This window comes from Lytechinus variegatus, chromosome 4 (assembly GCF_018143015.1).
Source record: "Lytechinus variegatus isolate NC3 chromosome 4, Lvar_3.0, whole genome shotgun sequence".
NCBI lineage: Eukaryota > Metazoa > Echinodermata > Echinoidea > Temnopleuroida > Toxopneustidae > Lytechinus > Lytechinus variegatus.
In genome coordinates, this window is record NC_054743.1 from 35655129 (window position 1) to 35673276 (window position 18148).

The 18148-nt window shown below is 36.9% G+C and overlaps 1 protein-coding gene across 1 annotated transcript in view; it reads left to right on the plus strand.

The window, feature by feature from the left end:
* Window positions 1-897: 897 nt before the first annotated feature.
* Window positions 898-18148, plus strand: part of LOC121413935 (wiskott-Aldrich syndrome protein family member 3-like) — a 49957-nt gene continuing 32706 nt past the window's right edge. Inside the window, exon 1 of the mRNA XM_041606952.1 lies at window positions 898-1074. The gene's annotated coding sequence lies outside the window, so the exon portion shown is untranslated. The remainder of the gene's footprint in view (window positions 1075-18148) is intronic.

The window sequence follows — 18148 nt, forward strand, 5'->3', positions numbered from 1 at the left end:
CAGAACTTGAACTTGAAATATGTTCATTTTCTGGTGGAGTTCACTAACTTTTTCAAACAAATTTTTGGGTGAAGGCCATTTTATTGTAATCCCTTCAAATTCAGTTTTAGATCAATTCCGTATTTTTTTATCTTATCATAACTTTTTATTTAGTTAGAGGCTTGGTTATATATTTAATTGAATTGTTTACAGGAGAGTTCATTCTTATGTTTATTTTTTGAAAGGACAATTACAGAAACAATGATGAAAGTTGGGATAAATTGTATCAGCGAATATCAAGTTTAATAAATTTACTTTTAATTTGTAATGTTGGAAGGGATCAACTATCCAATATATCATGTACATGAATTACATAGAGTGCCATTTTGTTGGAAAAATTGAAACATTATTTACACAACATCATTTACTTTTTCATTCAACTTGTAAGACACATTAATACAAATCAGACATAAACCATTAAAAAGCCCTTAAAAGTGATGTATAGTGAAAATTTATAGTCCATCATGACATAAGGGACAGTGCATGTTACACGGGATGTTACACAGGTACATGTATATCATGAATTTTGAAAGTAAGTCTGTTTGTCTTTAATGATTTTTTTTTTTATCAACCCTTTAACCATATTTTCAAGCTTGAACCAAGAACTGTTAGAAATCACTGTCATTGATACAGATGATTTTTTTTTCTCAGCTGGGTGATGCACAATTGCACAGAACATACTTTAGTGTGAAATAATTTTATCCGCCGTCTTATTTTAACCCCTAATCCGTGCACTTAAACTATTTTAATATCCTCATTTGCAAAAAAGTATGAAAATTGGGAAACACTGCAGACAGCGCAGCAGAAGCATCATGCATGATGTTGAAATACAGAAGTTATACTGCCCTCTGCGACAATTAACAAGCAAGTGCAGTTCGATCCGCCATGAATTTACTTCGTACGTGAATTCAGGAGGAGATCCCTGTTATTTCCGTTTGTTTTGGGTGTGTTGCCCAGGAGAATACAGGAGTTTAGCATTTCTTTTAAATTTTGGAGACTTGCAGACAGTCTATAAGAGAAGAATATCACTTTATGGTATGTTATATTTATATAATTTTGTGTGAAACATGAGCCTTAATTCCAGTGAGTGAGTGGGCTTTGCGCGATTGGCCAATCCCTATCGCCGGATCGGGACCACTTCATTCAACACAGTGCACCCCGCCCTGGCCTGGCCCGGGTACAGCGAGCAAAGAGGCGCAAGGCCGAGGGCGAGGCGTCAGGTCAGGGGAGAGTAAAAAAGAAGTTAGGTCTTAACCTGACACTAGCTTTCTGCACATAGATGCAGCTGCATACACTTGCTTTCAACAATCGCATGTCACCAAAAATAAATAGCAAAAGTAAACAAAGGGGTCAAAGCTTCGAGTTTGACAAAAATTTTGCAGAAGGTCTGTCTCTGTTTTGTTTAGACCAAAAGCTTCAGTCTCTGTATTTTGGTTGTTCCGCTGAACTGCGTTGGCGCACTCACCAATACATAGACTGAAAAGCTTGGAGGCCCGTACGTACAGACAACGTATTTTAGCAGTAACGTTAGATCGAACAGCGGGAACCCGATTTTCCGATCGTTTTTTTGTACATAAAATGTCATATTATGAAAAAGAAATCACATCCATATTTACGAAAAAATGTTTAAAATTCAGAAATATCGTACCTTAGACCTCAGTTACCGCTAATTCTTTTGAAATGATGATCGAAACATCGTCATCTTCGATCCTTTCGTTGGTCAAGGTAAGTTGCCATCTTGGATGACGTCATCATCATTACAGACGTATTTACCAGTCGCTACCTATCGCGATTTGTGCCGCTGCTTTGCGCTGCGCTTGGACATATTGATGTGCGTGCGTTCGGAACTTGTCGCTCGCATTGATTGGCCAAGATATCGAAAATTTAATCGGAAAGCCTTGATAAAAGCACAACTCGTTGACGGCTGCCATATTTTCCTCTCCGGCAGAAAGTCAAAAAATAAGGAATAACCCGGGAATAACTCATCGGTAACGTATATTTTCAAAATATTATAAAATGTATATGATATCAATAGAAAGATTAGAGTCTAACGAAAATAGTGGACCTTCGTCCAAGATAATATAATGTCATTTAGAATCTAAAAGAAGTAACAAATCTGGACAAAACCCGTCCGCCGAATTCGGACCAGATTACACATGAAGGCTCGTACTGACACATTGCCGTCGGTAAATGGGGATTGTAATAAAATGTCAGAAATTGTTGAATAAATCCCCAGAAACGACGGTTATTCCTGTCTATGTTTTGTTGTGCTGAACTCGGCCCGGTCTGGCTAGCCTGGAGTGGAGGCGTCTGGGCCTGGGGAGTATGGTCACTTCCCCCATGTCTGCATGGTCTCCCAAGTCTGCGCACCCGCGTATCTGCGCGATTCTAGTAAAAGAAGATACGCAACGAACACGAACTTTACACTCAAAATGGTGGGAAAATAATGAATTCAGGGCATTTCATGTTACAGCCTCAAAATGCAGCCTTTCTCATCAAAATCCCTGAATCATGTGCAAAGTGAATGAGTGCGCAGACATGGGGTACCATTTTTTTTTCAATTTGAAAATGACTGCCCAATGTTTTTTCAAAGAAAATCATAAAGGCCCTATTTCTTTCACATTTTTATGAGATATTTGGCACACTAACTCATTATGATGTAAGGAACATTATCAACTGAAAGATTTTGTGAAATAAGAAGAAATTTATGTTAAATCTTAACTCAAATTGTTAGGTGCGCAGACTTGGGGCCCACCATCATAAGTCATCTAGGCCTACAATGTACCTATGTACGTAGGGTTCTCCCCTAACGCCTGGCTCGGCTTTATATGCCTGGCTGTAGAGGTAAGGATTACCCGTGGTGAACCTAGACCTAAATCACCAATTTTATTTTTTGTTTTTCACCCAAAGTTATGTACATGGGCAAGTTTCATGTTTAGATCTACCCCCATTTTTGTCATTTTCAAATTTTCATTAAATAGTGAAATTGAAAAAAAGTTAAGAGCAAGAGCGTTTACTTACCCTGTCTGTTTACGTCGCCATTTTTCTTTCTTTCGTTATCGATACCTAGATACCTCACGCATGCAGAGCTGCAACCTAGATTTTAAAAATACTTGCATTTGCCGATTAATATCACGATTTGTAAAATATTTGTTTCGGTTGATAAATATCATAAAATAATTTATATGATATTTATTGATTAAAACAAATATTTTGCGATTCCTGATATCTATCGGCAGATGCAAGTATTTTTTTAATCCAAGTTGGCAGCTCTACACTGTGTGTTACGATCACTGAGGTAAAAACCCAAATTTGTTTTGTGTGTGGATGCCAAAGAAATCCTCAAGAAAAAAAAGTAGATGGTGAATTTTTAAAGTAGACTGAAAAGGGGTAGTTTTTCATGAGGAACCTGCTCATTACATTTCCACTTTAATACCGCCATGGTAATCCCTTTTTATCAAATGTATAAGAAGTAAATTGCTCTCCCACATTGTACCGGCCGCAGAGAATTGTTGTTAGCACTAACAATGCACTAACAGAGGCCCTGTTACAACCAGTAATATCGCATCATCGATGCCTGATGACACAATCTATTTACAAATGTTTTGGCTTTATAATCTGAAAGGTGTGACTAGGCTTGCTGTTACTTTAGTACTCTGTTTATAGGATAACAACGTTTCTGTGTGGTTGGCGCTGGAGACTGTCTCTGAAATTTATAAAAGTCTGTGATATTGTAGATCTTCCACATGGGAGAAAATCTCCCATGTTGGCAGTGCATCTCTGCTGCTTGTAAAAACTAAAATGTGAAAATATGGTGAACTCCGTAGAACACCTCGATACACCCCGAAAAACGAGCAATGATCCTTTAGGGAAATGAATGCCCTTCATTTCTTGATGACAACACTTTAAGTTTTTCATACAATACTACATACATCTTTAGAAATGTTTATCAAACACATGGACAGGGAGCTCCACTGCATTTTGGACCGGGCAGAATCAGAGTACTGGAGGTGCAGCACAGTAGGGTAGAATGGCCCAGACTGAGCTCGAAGTGCGCAAAATTATATTTTGTCAGACCTTCATTTCTGAGGAGTGCAATCGTGCCGGCGTTCCTACCGCGCTCCTAAAAAACATGAGGAGAGCAAAAAATCATGCTCCTCAAAAAATTGCTAGAAATTCACATTTTACATCTTTAAATCCATGAAATGGCCATCTATTTTCCACAGTTCCTTGAAATTATTTTGATTTAGTTGTAAACTATCAGAAAAGTGAAGAATATTCACCTCTGATTTGAATTTAAACTCGGTAAATATTATAGTCCCATATGTAGATTTTCATGGCAACACCATGGAAGTCTACATTTGGGACTACAATTTACCAAGTGTAAGATCAAATCAGAGTTGTGAAAGAGGTGAATATTCTTCATTTTTCTGATAGTTTTCAACTAAATCAACATAATTTCAAGAAATTATGGAAAATAGATGGCCATTTCATGGATTTAAAGATGCAAAATATGAAATTGTAGCAATTTTTTTTTTTGCAGGAGCGCGATATTTTGTTAACGTATTGACCCAGGCCTAGATTCACCACAGATTAATTAATAGCTACACAGCTATTGCATATATGATGTTAAGAAAAATCTACAATTTATCATACATGTATTGAATTGATTTGAGCTCCTCAAGGAGATCGATTCTGAGGAGCTCAATTGAGCTCCTCAAAAAAACAAGGAGAGCGATTTAATGAGCTCCACGAAAACATAAACGTGAAGGACTGTTTTGTGCTACAGGTATATTTTTTATTGAAACATGTTCTGGGCACTGCAGAATCGACTGGGTATAATGTCAAGCCCATATACATGTACATGTAGCGTCACCTTGATACTTGATTTTTTTATTTGCCTACTTTATTCCTATCTGTGAAGTGACTATTTGATGTTATTGAGGGTACTGTATTTATACACTGCAACGAATAAAACAAGAGCAATTTCATTGAAAATAGTTGTATACTTTGCTCATCAATTGTTATGCCACTGATAGTAGCTACTGCTGTAATAAAATTCTGTCCCATGATGCATCAATACAATAACCGTGAACACATTGATTCATTTCTGACATGTCTTCAATTACACCTGATCACAGGTACATTCTGGGCTGGACCACCCTGGAGTCCAAGCCCATCTCAAGTTCAATTTCTGCTATTTGATACACAATGCATTGTATCATTGATCAAGGAAAATGGGCAAAGAATAACAATTTTATTTGGTTTAAGAGTAGGGCTAGCACTCAATGACTTCACTAAATGATAGATATTGTTTTTTTAAATACTGGTTGCCTGCTGTAGCATCAAATGGACGTTTGATATCACTTGACAAAATAAGGGAAAGATCACCCAGACTAAAACTTGTTTGTTGTTAAAAGATTAAAGGTTATTAAAATTTTGATATCTTGATTTGTGACATCAAGCTTTTTGCTATGGTCTTGAAGTAGAAAGATCAATGAAATGTCATTTTTGCAAAAAAAAAATGAAAGCAGTTTTATTGTACTTTCATTATTTCAAATCATTTCACACCAACTCTCGAAACAAACAAATTTCGAGTCATCTTGAATCAATAAAAAAAGAGCATTTTATGTACATTTAAGTATGGGGCAGGTCCTTGTGTACATGCATGTCACAAATCAAACACAAATTTCTAATAACTTCATCTTAAATGGATTTTCCTCAAGCCCCCACCTATAATATTAATGATTTTTTTTCTGGTATTTTCACAACAAACTTTTTATCAACATGAACTTCCCCTTTACATTGCTGATCATCAATAAAGTGGTATAAAACTGAAAATGAAACTTTAACAATTTGCTGTATCATGTGCAGTGAAAACATCTTTTAAAAAACGGTAGAAATTACAATGCTTTCATTTTCTTGCTTCATTTAATACTCATGTACCACATTTAACAGAAAATTCATGGAAATAGTTTCCCCTTGAAATTCAAATGTATATACACTTTATATCACATGGGTTTTTGGAATCTTCTCTTTTTAACCTGTGTATGAGATTGGCTCATTTTATCAAAGCTGCATCAAATCACATAAATGAAAGGAGGAACCAGTTGTTGCTATTTAGGTACAACATGTATCAATTAAATATCAATATAAGTATCTGAATCGCTTCGAGGGAATAAATGGAAATAGATGTATGGTATGTATTTGTGAATGTCTGTTTTCTAGAGCAATAAAAATGAAGATAAAATTTCTTTGATGATGGAAGCCAAAACAACATGCAGTGGAAACAGACTAAGCAATTGGCTTCCTGTATACAGTTGTGCGTCTGTATGATATAGCTTTAAACATTCCAACCCAAATAAAAGAGTTGTTAACAATGAAAAAGAAAAATCAGGCAAGTTGATATGTGAAAAGTTGGAACAATGTCGGACAAACAGTAGGAAAGTTATGAATTTCAAAAAGTTGTAAGAATTATTAATCACTATACCCATGGAGCCTTCAAATCGGCCGCATTTGTGATGTCATCATGATGTAAGGCAAGGACTAACTGTACTCTTCCCTGTACTTGAATACACATGGCTAAAATCAAACTCCCCAAAGTTTTAATATTTCAAAGTTCATTCTTTCATGAGGACATAGATACAATATGCTACATGTACATGTACCTGGATATTATTATTACTACTGACCCAGTGGAATACATGTACATGTAGGTACAATGTACTCCGCAGAAGACTACAAACCCTGATAATGGCCGAGATGGGAAACTTGTCCTGTCCCCGTGTAATAATTACATTACCCAGTTGCCAATTTGAATTTACATAGTATTTAATAGGGATCTCAATTTGAAAGCAGCCATAACTATATTATTTGCTTGTCCGATTTCTTTCAAACTTTCACCATTCTGTTGTACTTGTTTTTCTCCTTTCCCCAACAAAATTTTATGACTAAAGTTGGATTGTACTTTTAAACCTCAGTCAGTGGCTTGTGTATGCTACAGGCTCAAGTACTAGTGTAGCGTACATCACCTGAAGTAACACCAACTTTATGTACATGTATCCTACATGTAGACCAATCCATATTTTAGCCTAAGTTCAGACTTGATAACATCGGCATGTACTGTAAAATGTAGATTTTGAATTATTGATTGAACTGTGAATTCTGAGGACTCTGACAGTATGTTTTGTCCCCCTGCTGCTACCATAGTACACTGGAGGCATGGGGGGGGGGTATATTAATAATTTGAAACTTTTTTTTCATGCAGGAAGGACATACATACATTACATGGCATCACTGAAGGGCAAATATTAGCCTACAATGTACATGTAGGCCTATAATGTCACAAAGTGAACATTCACTTTATTTTTCTGCACATATATATCTACAGTTGTACAATATACAGTGTATGTGATGGTACTTCTCTGTGCACATTTTAGATGAATAATTGTAGTTGGAATGTGTATGCAGGAAAAGGCAAAATTCCCAGTCCTTGAATCAGGAGTGTGTAACGAAATTGAATTTGCATCTATTTCCTGGGTGCAAATGAATACAATTGTCACCTCGCTAGCCGAGCTGGGTTGGTTTGGCTACGGCTTCCTGTTCAGAAAGTGCTTTGATGAACCCATCCGCTGCCGTTTTCAGTATGACGTATGCAGGGAGCTACTGTGAATAAAGCCGTAGGAGTCTCGATAGGGTTAAAAGTCGTAAGAGCAGGACGGAGAGTTTAGGATGGTTTGGGGTTGGCCTCCTGCATAATGCATGGAAAACAATCTACCACTGGTGTCACAAATTGTAGTGTATACTGTAGAATTAAACTATCATGACTGCAAAAACAGGTTATGTCTCACATCAACTTATTTTTTATTTATTTGTTTGTTTCTTCGTTCGTTTGTTCATTCATTCATCTATTTATATTCATTTATTTATTTATATATTTTTTTTTGAGGGGAGGGTCCTGCTAAATTTACCAATTTGATTTCCTAGCTTTCCTGTATTCATGACTAGAAATTACATTTGGGTTTACTGTAACTTCCATCAGGCGTTACATTCCTTGTGATCGGGTTTGGGGAAAGCAGGTCAAATATGCTGCTCAAATGTGATAGTTCCATGTAGTGCTTGTATTAAGACTGCATTATTCATGCACCAGAGACAAGTACATGTATGTAGGCTACACCTACATTTGTCAGCACAGTCATAATTTTTCATGCAAACTGTCTTTAGTGCAGTCATCAACAGCTTTTGTAAAAACTGTGTGCGTACATACATGTACATGTATAAATGTACTGTAAAAATGACACTGCTGATAAATGTAGATACGTACATGTACATACATGTACATGTGTGTACTTCTTTCTGGTCACAGAAACTCAGAAAGCCTCTTTATAAACTTGGGTCAGATAAACCTCTCATGTGAACAGAGTCTTCGGATAAGCAACTGCAAGTATGTATTGCACATGTGTTTGTGTGTTCAGCAGGCCCAATGCAGGCTAGGCTTTCGGTCCCTGCATACGGCGTGCCGTGAGCGAGCGGCATATCGCATTGCAATTAAGATTCGAGTGACGATGAAGTTGTAATGGTAACCGTCAAAACAGGCTTCAATAAGGAAACGTCGAGCTGTCAGTACCTCACAGGGCCTCCCCAAAACTACAAGGAGGAAGCAAGCAAGTACATGTAGATGAGAATCCTCCCTTTTGTTTACAGATAAACTGCAGGGGTGGTATTGTTAATGGTGAATTTCACCCTGGCATAAAGTTTTCTTCGTCGAAAGCAGAAGAACAAAAGAAATTATATTATTAGTTATGATATTGCAAATATCTGTCAAGGAAATGAAGGAATAAGGAGTTTTGAATATTGAAAGTTTTAATTTTGTAGCGTCACAAACTAGTACATGTAGTTTTCCCTATGTCATGTAATGCCATTTTCTAAAACAAAATCGAAAGTGATATAATTGGAGCATGTTTTCATTAGACACATACCCCTATTCTATAAGAAAATAATACTATTATTCATCATGAATCATGATAATAAATGAGAATTTATGGAATTACATCTGCTCGCATATAAATGTCATGAATTTTAAAAACTGAAAGATTATTAAACTCTCTTATTCTTCGATAGATGGGTATAACCTTGAATATTCTTTCTCATACATGTAGATTGTAAAAAATCATCGGCTGGGTGAACTTCACCTTTAAACCTTCATGATGTTTTATTAAACTGAGACCATATTTTTTGGGGGAGTGCCTGCTGCTGTGTGCGCTCTGTAGGCCATTTCTCTCAACTGGTTCCTTTTTTTACATTCGGTGTAGCCTACAACATGTGTACGTAGGCCTACATGTATTTTAAATACTACCCAATGTTCCATTTTTGCTGAGTCAACAGTCATATTACTATGGTATGGTTGGTGTGATACTGTGGACCATGGTGATATTCTGGTTTCATCTTATATGAGATGGTCTTCCAACATTTGTTCCAATGTTGTGCACAGCTAAAAGTCAACTTGTTACAAAATATTGTGTTAAAGTTCCCCCATCGGTGGGCCCCCTGCATGCAGGGAAATATAATAGCCATCTGTAACAACTTGTCACCCTTTTTCCCAGGAATGTCTTGCAAGTGTCTTTATACCGAAGGCCTATTTCCATCAGCCTGTGCTGAACAAATTTGCTATTTCTGACCTGGGTCCCATAATACAAAGGTTAGCGATTAATTGTATGCTTGATTTTTACGATTAATTATTCATTGTAGTCAATGCAATTATGCTTAAAAATATGCTCTACGATCATTGCTACGCTTTGTGTTACTGATCCCTGGCAACTATCAGATCAGAACCATCACAGATCAAAAGATAGCAATTAGTGGGCTATTTATTTTGCTGGCTTCATCCCGCGATGATGTATTCTGAGTCAACTTGAGATGCTTGCAAATACTTTGCTATTTGCCAAACTTTTATTAAAGAAGAATGAAACCTTTGGAACAAGATAGCTTGTGTGAAAACAGAAAAAATCATAGAAACAGATCAACGAAAGTTTGAGAAAAATCGGACAAATAATGAGAAAGTTATGAGTATTTGAATATTGCGATCACTAATGCTATGGAGATCTCACATTGGCAATGCGACAAAGATGTGTGATGTCACTTGTGAACAACTCTCCCAATTTACTTAAGGGCAATTCCACAGGTTGGGACAAATCTGTAACGTGAGTAACCGACACATTCCAAAGATTTGCCAGGAGCATAATAGAATTTCCCAAGTTTTGTTTTTATACAAAGGATAGTCGGACTGTGTACTTTGTTGTGATACGGAGATGTTTAGTTCCTATCAATAATAATGGAGTTACAGCTCCAAGTATGAGTCAAGGTGTCTCCAAATGTAACGTGAGTAACCGTGGAATAGCCCTTAAGTATATATTTCACTTAAACTGCCTCTTTTATCACATCTATCAGTAGATCATGTGTTCTTTCTGTAGGAGGGCATGTAATACAGATTTTTAAAGAATATATCATGGATAAAGAGTTTGTATCGCCATAAGAAAAAGCAAAAAGAGACATTTTTTTTTGGGGGGGTATTTTATAGTCCATCAAAGGAAAGTTGTTCACATGTGACTTCACACATCCTTGTCGCATTGCCAATGGGAGGATCTCCATGGCATTAGTGATTGCAATATTTGAATGCTCATAACTACCTCATTATTTGTCCGATTTTTCTCAAACTTTCTTTGTTATTATTCAAACTTTCTTTGATTTTTCTGTTTTGACACAAGCCTACTTGTTCCAAAGGTTTCATTCCCCTTTAAAGTCAAAGATTCGGATTCACTCTGGTTTGGGGTTTGGAATAGGCCTAGTTTGTTAACAGTACCATATCAATGCATGCTATTTTCAAAGGAGTATTGAAAATGTTTCCTTTCTTGATATAAACCTAGGGTCACATTCTACACTCAAACAAAAAAATCTCAAATGTGGTCGTTAAGACCAAAAAGGTTTATCTTTATCGGGGCGAAAATATATTTGTTTGATTTGGCTAGGATCTTGAGATCATTATTTAAAAAGCAAACTCGGCTGGTGGAAAACCAGTGCCAGAAAAAAACCCGCAGCTCATTTGAAGGAATTCATCAAATTGCAAAAGCCAGGGAGGGCTGTAAACAGTGACAGTTTTATGAATATTCACGACACATACAGTAGTTCTTGCCACAATCGTCACCTCTGGAGAGATCAACGGTGAAAGGAAGGAACCCATTTCTAGGTTAGCTGAAGCTTGTCTAGATAAAGTATGGGGTTTTATACCTTCTTGATGACAGGAAATATGGGAAATAATATGTAGATGATGTCTTGTTTTTGCCTAAAAATACTTTTTTTTGCATCCCCACCTGCTTTTTTTTTTGGGGGGGGTGGGGGTGGCACTCGATCAACCCTTAAAAATGGTACAGATTGTGGCACAGGCAAAATGAAAAAAATGGGAGGGGGGGGGGGCTTATTTTGGAATGGGCTGAGCTGATCATGAAAGAGACATGACAGCATTTGAGATTCGAGATGGAGTTTTCTCTGCACCAGGTGGGGTAATAGTTAAGGGACAAGACCACCTCCCAAAAAATGATTTGAATAAAAAGAGAAAAATCCAACAAGCATAACACTGAAAATTTCATCGAAATCGGATGTAAAATAAGAAAGTTATGGCATAAAGTTTCACTTAATTTCACAAAACAGTTATATGCACATCCTGGTCAGTATGTAAATGAAGACACTGATGACATCATCCTCTCTATTTCTTTTGTATTTTATTATATGAAATATGAAATATTTTTATTTTTCTCATCATTGTCATGTGAAATGAAGTTTCATTCCTCCCTGCACACATGGAATTCCATTATTTTAATATTTTGTGCTTCAGGCAAGGAGGTCCTAATCATCAAATTTGTAAAAATTGAAATATTGTATAATTCAAACAATACAATACAAAAGAAATAGTGATTGAGTGACATGATCGACTCTCTCATTTGGATGTAACTGGCTCGTTCATATAACTATTTTGTTAAAATAAGCGAAACTTTGAAATGTCATAACTTCGTTATTTTTCATATGATTTTGATGAAATTTTCAGCATTGTGCTTGTCTGATTTTTCTGTATTGATTCAAATCAACATTTTTCTGAGGTGGACTTGACCTTTAATACTGGGTATTTTCAAACTGAAGTAGAATTTGCATTAAATTATATTTTGTTCCTGTTTGGTTCTGTAGGTGTGAATATGCCTTGGTACATGTAGATATTTTCAGTCTATCGTTTTTTTCCTTCAATTGTTTAATAGCCAATAGGTGGTTTCAGACCGCCTCGAAGTTCGCCAGTTCCAGGTATTCTCTGATCGGGAAATTTACCCCGATCAGAAAATACCAGGTATTTTGGTAATGTGAAAGCAAACTACGCGTAATCTCCCCGAAAGAAAATACCCGCTAAATAGTAGGTACTTGGCGAAATTACGAGAACTTTCGTGGGGATTTTTCCAAGGTCGCAGGTATTTTGGCGATGTGAAAGCAAATTACGGGAACTTTTATCCCAGCGTGTCGTTGGGCGCGGCGGCGTGGGTGGCTGCTGGGCTAGAGATTTTGAATCTCCCGCCTTGCCTGCTTATCAGACAACACTGCGCATGCTCGTAACTTCGGGAACTTATCCCGAAGGATGTGTTTCGGGGCGGTGTGAATGCAGGAATAATTAACGGGTATTTTTAGCCTTAAAAAGTTCTCGTAATTTAACGGGGATTCTTGTGATCGAGGCGGTTTGAAACCGCCTAATGTAACCTTCAAGTAGTTTCGAGCATTTGTTCTCTTCAAAGTATTGAACATGGGTGCAAGCACATCATCCAGCAATGGTCAGATACATGTACATGTATGCAATATACGCAGGCACTGCTCTGTTGTGTATCATGCGCAAGATAAAATTGATCTCTGATATATTTCATGAGAGATAAATTTTAATCTCTAAAGAATACCAATTTCATTTTTAAAAGATAAATATTTCGAAGATATACATGCAATGTCCATAGAATACCACCCCTGACCATGGGACCCAGACCATTATTAAAAGGTATGGTGATTGATCATTGATTTTTATTATGATTACAATCAACCTTATGATCAATCATGAAAAGGCTTTTATTGTACTTAATTGCATAGAATAGGCCTATAGATTTTAATAGTTTCTTGCCATTTTGCACACTTCGCCTTCCATACCTCTGGCTAGTGGCTACACACACATACATGTAGGCCTACACTCCAGGAAATAAATGACATCATTCATGAAGCCATTGTGAGCAAAATGACCAGGAAATGAAGCACAAGACTGCATGCTGATTGCAATTAATGATTGCTCTTTAAAGTATTTAATCCCATGTAATCTGTTAAGAACATTCCGAGATGGGTTTGCGCAATTACTGAAGTCCTTCCCTATTGGTGGTTGTATGGCGCTCAGACGCATAGGCCTTGAGGCGGATTTTAAATGAGTTTTAATGAATGACTCTTCCCAGGCCATGGAAGGTGTTACCTGAGGCTGAAACTGCTTTTTTTAGGGGGGGGGGGAGGGGGAGGGGTGTCCATCTGCTTTCTAAACTTTTGAGATTGCAATTGACTCTGTTTATTCTACCATTACCATGGAATCATGCTATTACTATCCTCTGTTTATACTGTAGGGCTCCCATGTAAAACAGTGTTCCAATTACTGATGGGGCTACCCTGCTGACATAAAATTTAATATGTAAAAGGTAAATAATATTGTGTACATGTATTTGATATGGAACATTGATTTTACAATAGTAGGCCTTCATGTACAGTATTTTTGTACATGTACTTGTATACATAATTGCAGGTACAAACATGTAGGCCTATTGGTTTGTGGCTTGTGCTGTTATTTAATACAATTGTGCTGTACATGTACATATGCATACTTGATACTCTTACATGTACATGTACATTACTTCCTGTAGATATTAATTGCAAAATATGATCACTGCTGAGTGATATTGTTTTTGTTTTGTACACACATGTACATGTAGAACAACATGAACAGCAATGAGTACTGTACATATACTGGTACATCCATGCATTATTTGTTTTTCACAAGAATCAAGTTTAGTGCAGTTGTAATATTGCATACATGTATTGCTCAGGTGACCTGACTCACTGTTCAAACAAGACAAAACACACATTCACCCATTGATTACAAAAGTATGATCATGTCTGTACCTTGAACATTGTCCTAGATGAAACCAAACTCATATAAACCATGGAGGTCTCTCTTTTCTATTTCCATGGTGATACATACCCTCTTTTTCAATGAATGGTGAGATATGGAATGAGAATAGGGCTCTTGGAAAGGAGTCAGAGAATAGAAAGGTGATACTACAGACACAAAAGAAGAATAGTTTGGTGTGTATCGAGACAGTAGGCGTATTCAGACCACCTCGAAGTTGGAGAATACCAGGGGTCCGTTGCAGAAAGAGTTGCGTTTAAACGCAAGTCAAAAAATCAATCGCAAGTCCCAAATGCGTGCTGTTGATTGGCTAAAAAATAAAGTTGCGAGTAATTTTTATAGTTGCGAGTAATTTTTATAGTTGCGAGTAATTTTTATAGTTGCGAGTAATTTTTATAGTTGCGATTGATTGCAACTGTTTCTGCAACAGACCCCAGGTGGTTCCGTGACATTTGCTTCGGCGACTGTTGTTCCGATGGGAAAACCTCCAAAAGTAAATAGATCGTAATCCTAATCTTGACATCATTCTGAACTAAAATATCACAAAATAAAATCCAAATTCTAAACCCTACAGAGTATGCTCACTATTAAAGACATGAAGACCGGAGCAAGTGTCGCAGGAGCAAATGTTGCATCATGATGTCACCTACTACCAGGTATTCTCTGATCCGAAAATTTGCCCTGATCTTCCCCGAACAGAAAATACCAGATATTCTTGACAATGTAATTTAAAGCAAAATACTTGTAATACTCCGGAAAGAAGATACCTTGTGCACTCTACTTGTCAAAATTACGAGAACTTTCGGAGGGTCTTACATGTATTTCAAGTTCACAGGTACTGTATTTTGGGAGTGTGATAGCAAATTAACAAGAGCTTTCTCAACCCAGTGAGTGGCCTCGCCTGCTAATCGTACCATATTTCGTTGGCTTGAAATGGCAAGAACTGCATCCCAAAGGGTCTGATTCGGGTTGGTGAGAATGCAGAAAGTTTGGTAATTTAAAGAGAAATTCCAGTAGTTGCAGTAAACACTGATTTCATGAGAAAGTCTGTAAAACAAGGCTTAATTGTCAGTATATCATCGAGGATCTAGATCTGGTACAGTTACATTAACTGAACTTTGTGAAATCTTGAAATCTACGCTGAAAAACTTTTACACCGAAGATCCCCAACACAGATATTAAAGCGCACGTGGGACAATGTATAATTATTGCTTAGAGCGTCGGGCCAGACGCCCTACCCAAATCCTGTGCTTATTTTCTGATTTCTCAGCAATTACACAATTTCTTCCAGAATCCTTTGGCACATGCGTTTTATTTACACATACAGACACTTTAGTGGTCATTTCATTGGATTCTGTACGAACTCATTTTGATATCGTTACCAAAACTAGCATTTCCCTTTAAGGTCTGAACAAGTAATCAGGTATTCTGGTGATCGAGTCAGTTTGAATACTCGTACTGTAGTGTGGCCACGAAGCAGTGAGGATGATGTCATCTATTTAATAGAGTTTTTTTTTTTTTTTTTTTTTTGGGGGGAATGCTATCTGATCTGGGCCCCGTCTTACAAAGAGTTGCGATTGATTGGATCAATCGTAACTCTTTGTAAGACGGGACCCAGATGTACATCATGTAGGCCTACGTGTACATTATGAAATGATTAGGTACTTGTCTTCAGATGCAATGCCATAATGATTAGTCATTATTGTACCACCTCGGTCTGTCCACCTCTATGGACATGTACATTGTACATGTAGGCCGACATGGTAGAAATAACATTCAGCTATATAGCCATCTATGCAGCTTTTTTGGCTTCAATTCAAGAAAAGATCCTGCATATAGAAAATTTAAATATTGACTGAGTGAGAGGAATGATAAAAGAGAGGCCAATCAAATGATTTCTTCTGAACATGTACAAGTAGGCCCCCCCCCCTAAGCTTCAGTACAGTGTACATGTACATACTGTATGTTCAGTTCTGTCAATTTGCAGAGCTGCAGTGCTGCACAGTTTTTTTAGAGACCAATATATGTAAATACCTGTACAGTAACTGAGCAAACAATATGACAGCATTGAACCAGATATGTGTACACAAATCCTTGATTTAAGTCCTCATGTCATCAGTTGCGCCCTGGCCTGAGTCATGCTTTTTGCATTGAGAAATTCTCTGAAATTGTCTTTTGTCCAGTATTTGGTACCACAATAAAAGATGCAGGAAACTGCCTTGTACATGTACATGTATTCATGAGTCTTACACAGAAATAAAAATTATGTAGGCATGCAGAGCATTTAATAGCAATTTAATCATCATGTAGGCTTAATACATGTACATGTAAAGATTTTTTCATATGTTTTTACATGTCATAATTGTTAGTTTTGATTGTAGATTTACAGATTACAGAATTTTGGCCTGCATAGTAGTTGTATACATGTACACTTTCCTCGGGCCCAGACAAATAACACATTGATAGACCTTGTTGCCCTGAATGGATCGTAAATGGATATCAATGCAGTGTTATTATTGTCTAGGGAGATACCTAATTGAGATCATGACATTCACACCTAGTAGTCTGCAACTGCAAGCACAGGCTCATATGTATTTGACACTTAATAAACCATTCATACCATGTCTCAAGTGAAGATTAGACACCAAACTCTATCAACGTGTCAAAGACAGCCATACTGTACATATAGACTCACTACTTCAGACTCTGCATTATGCACTTTGTGCGAATTGCAAAACCCAAAGGTCTATGCACGCAGACTATCATACAATGTACATGTAGGCTGCGCAACTACAGGTTTAATTTCAACAAAGCCAGTACAGGTAGAAGTCAAAATCACAAATTGACACTTATTTTTTATATAGATGGGTTTTATAGGCTTGTGGATTTGCTTCATCATGCAAATTAATTTGAATATTCTGTAGTCATACAGAACACAGAAGTATATCATTTCAAATAAAGATTCGTTGAATACATCCAAGTGAGAGCCCGAAAGATTGCTCACTCCCTCATGAATACACTTTGCAAACAAGGTGAAAATTTGTTTTGATACATTTTGTACATGTAGGCCTACATTTTTCTACATACACAACATACACCATGTGCAGAGTTTAATGATAAAGGGTAATTGGATTTGTACAGTATTTCATGAGGTAATACGGGGTAGTTGTGGTTGTAACACGCACATTGGTTATTATTTATTGATGGAGCAAGGTGAAATCAATTCCTGTTTGTTATCAGAGTACACATACATGTAGCGTCCTCATATTCTAGATTCCCAGGTCGTGCCTCGATTGTCAATCATCAGCTGAAATTCATAATATGAAGTCCTCTACTGCATTCTACTCTGAAGGAGACAGCCATTGAATACAGTAAATACGACCAATTGTCTTGTTTGACTGGACTGCTATTACCCATAGAAGGATACACAAGTTATGTCAATATGTCTTTCACTCTGCAAATTGGCAATAAAAATTGATTACCCTCTTGTATTGTTTGAAAGAGTTTTCTATGGATGTACATGTATGTGTACATTAACATGTTGGCCTATCGAGTGGAAATGAATTGTTTATGTCATGGCTTTGTGAATTATGTAGTTTCATAACTTTTGAATGAGGATTTGCTTTCAATACAGTTTGTTGCCATTAGCCTTGATATTTTATTTAAAGAGAAATGCCACTGCCAGTAATTGCAGTAAACACGGATGTAATGAGAAAGTCTGTAAAACCAGGCTTAATTCATTGTCAGTACATCATCGAGGATCTAGATCTGGTACAGTCACATAAACTGAACTTTGTGAAATCTTGAAATCTACGCTAAAAAATATTCACACTGAAGATCCCAACACAGATAAGCGCACGTGGGACAGTGTAT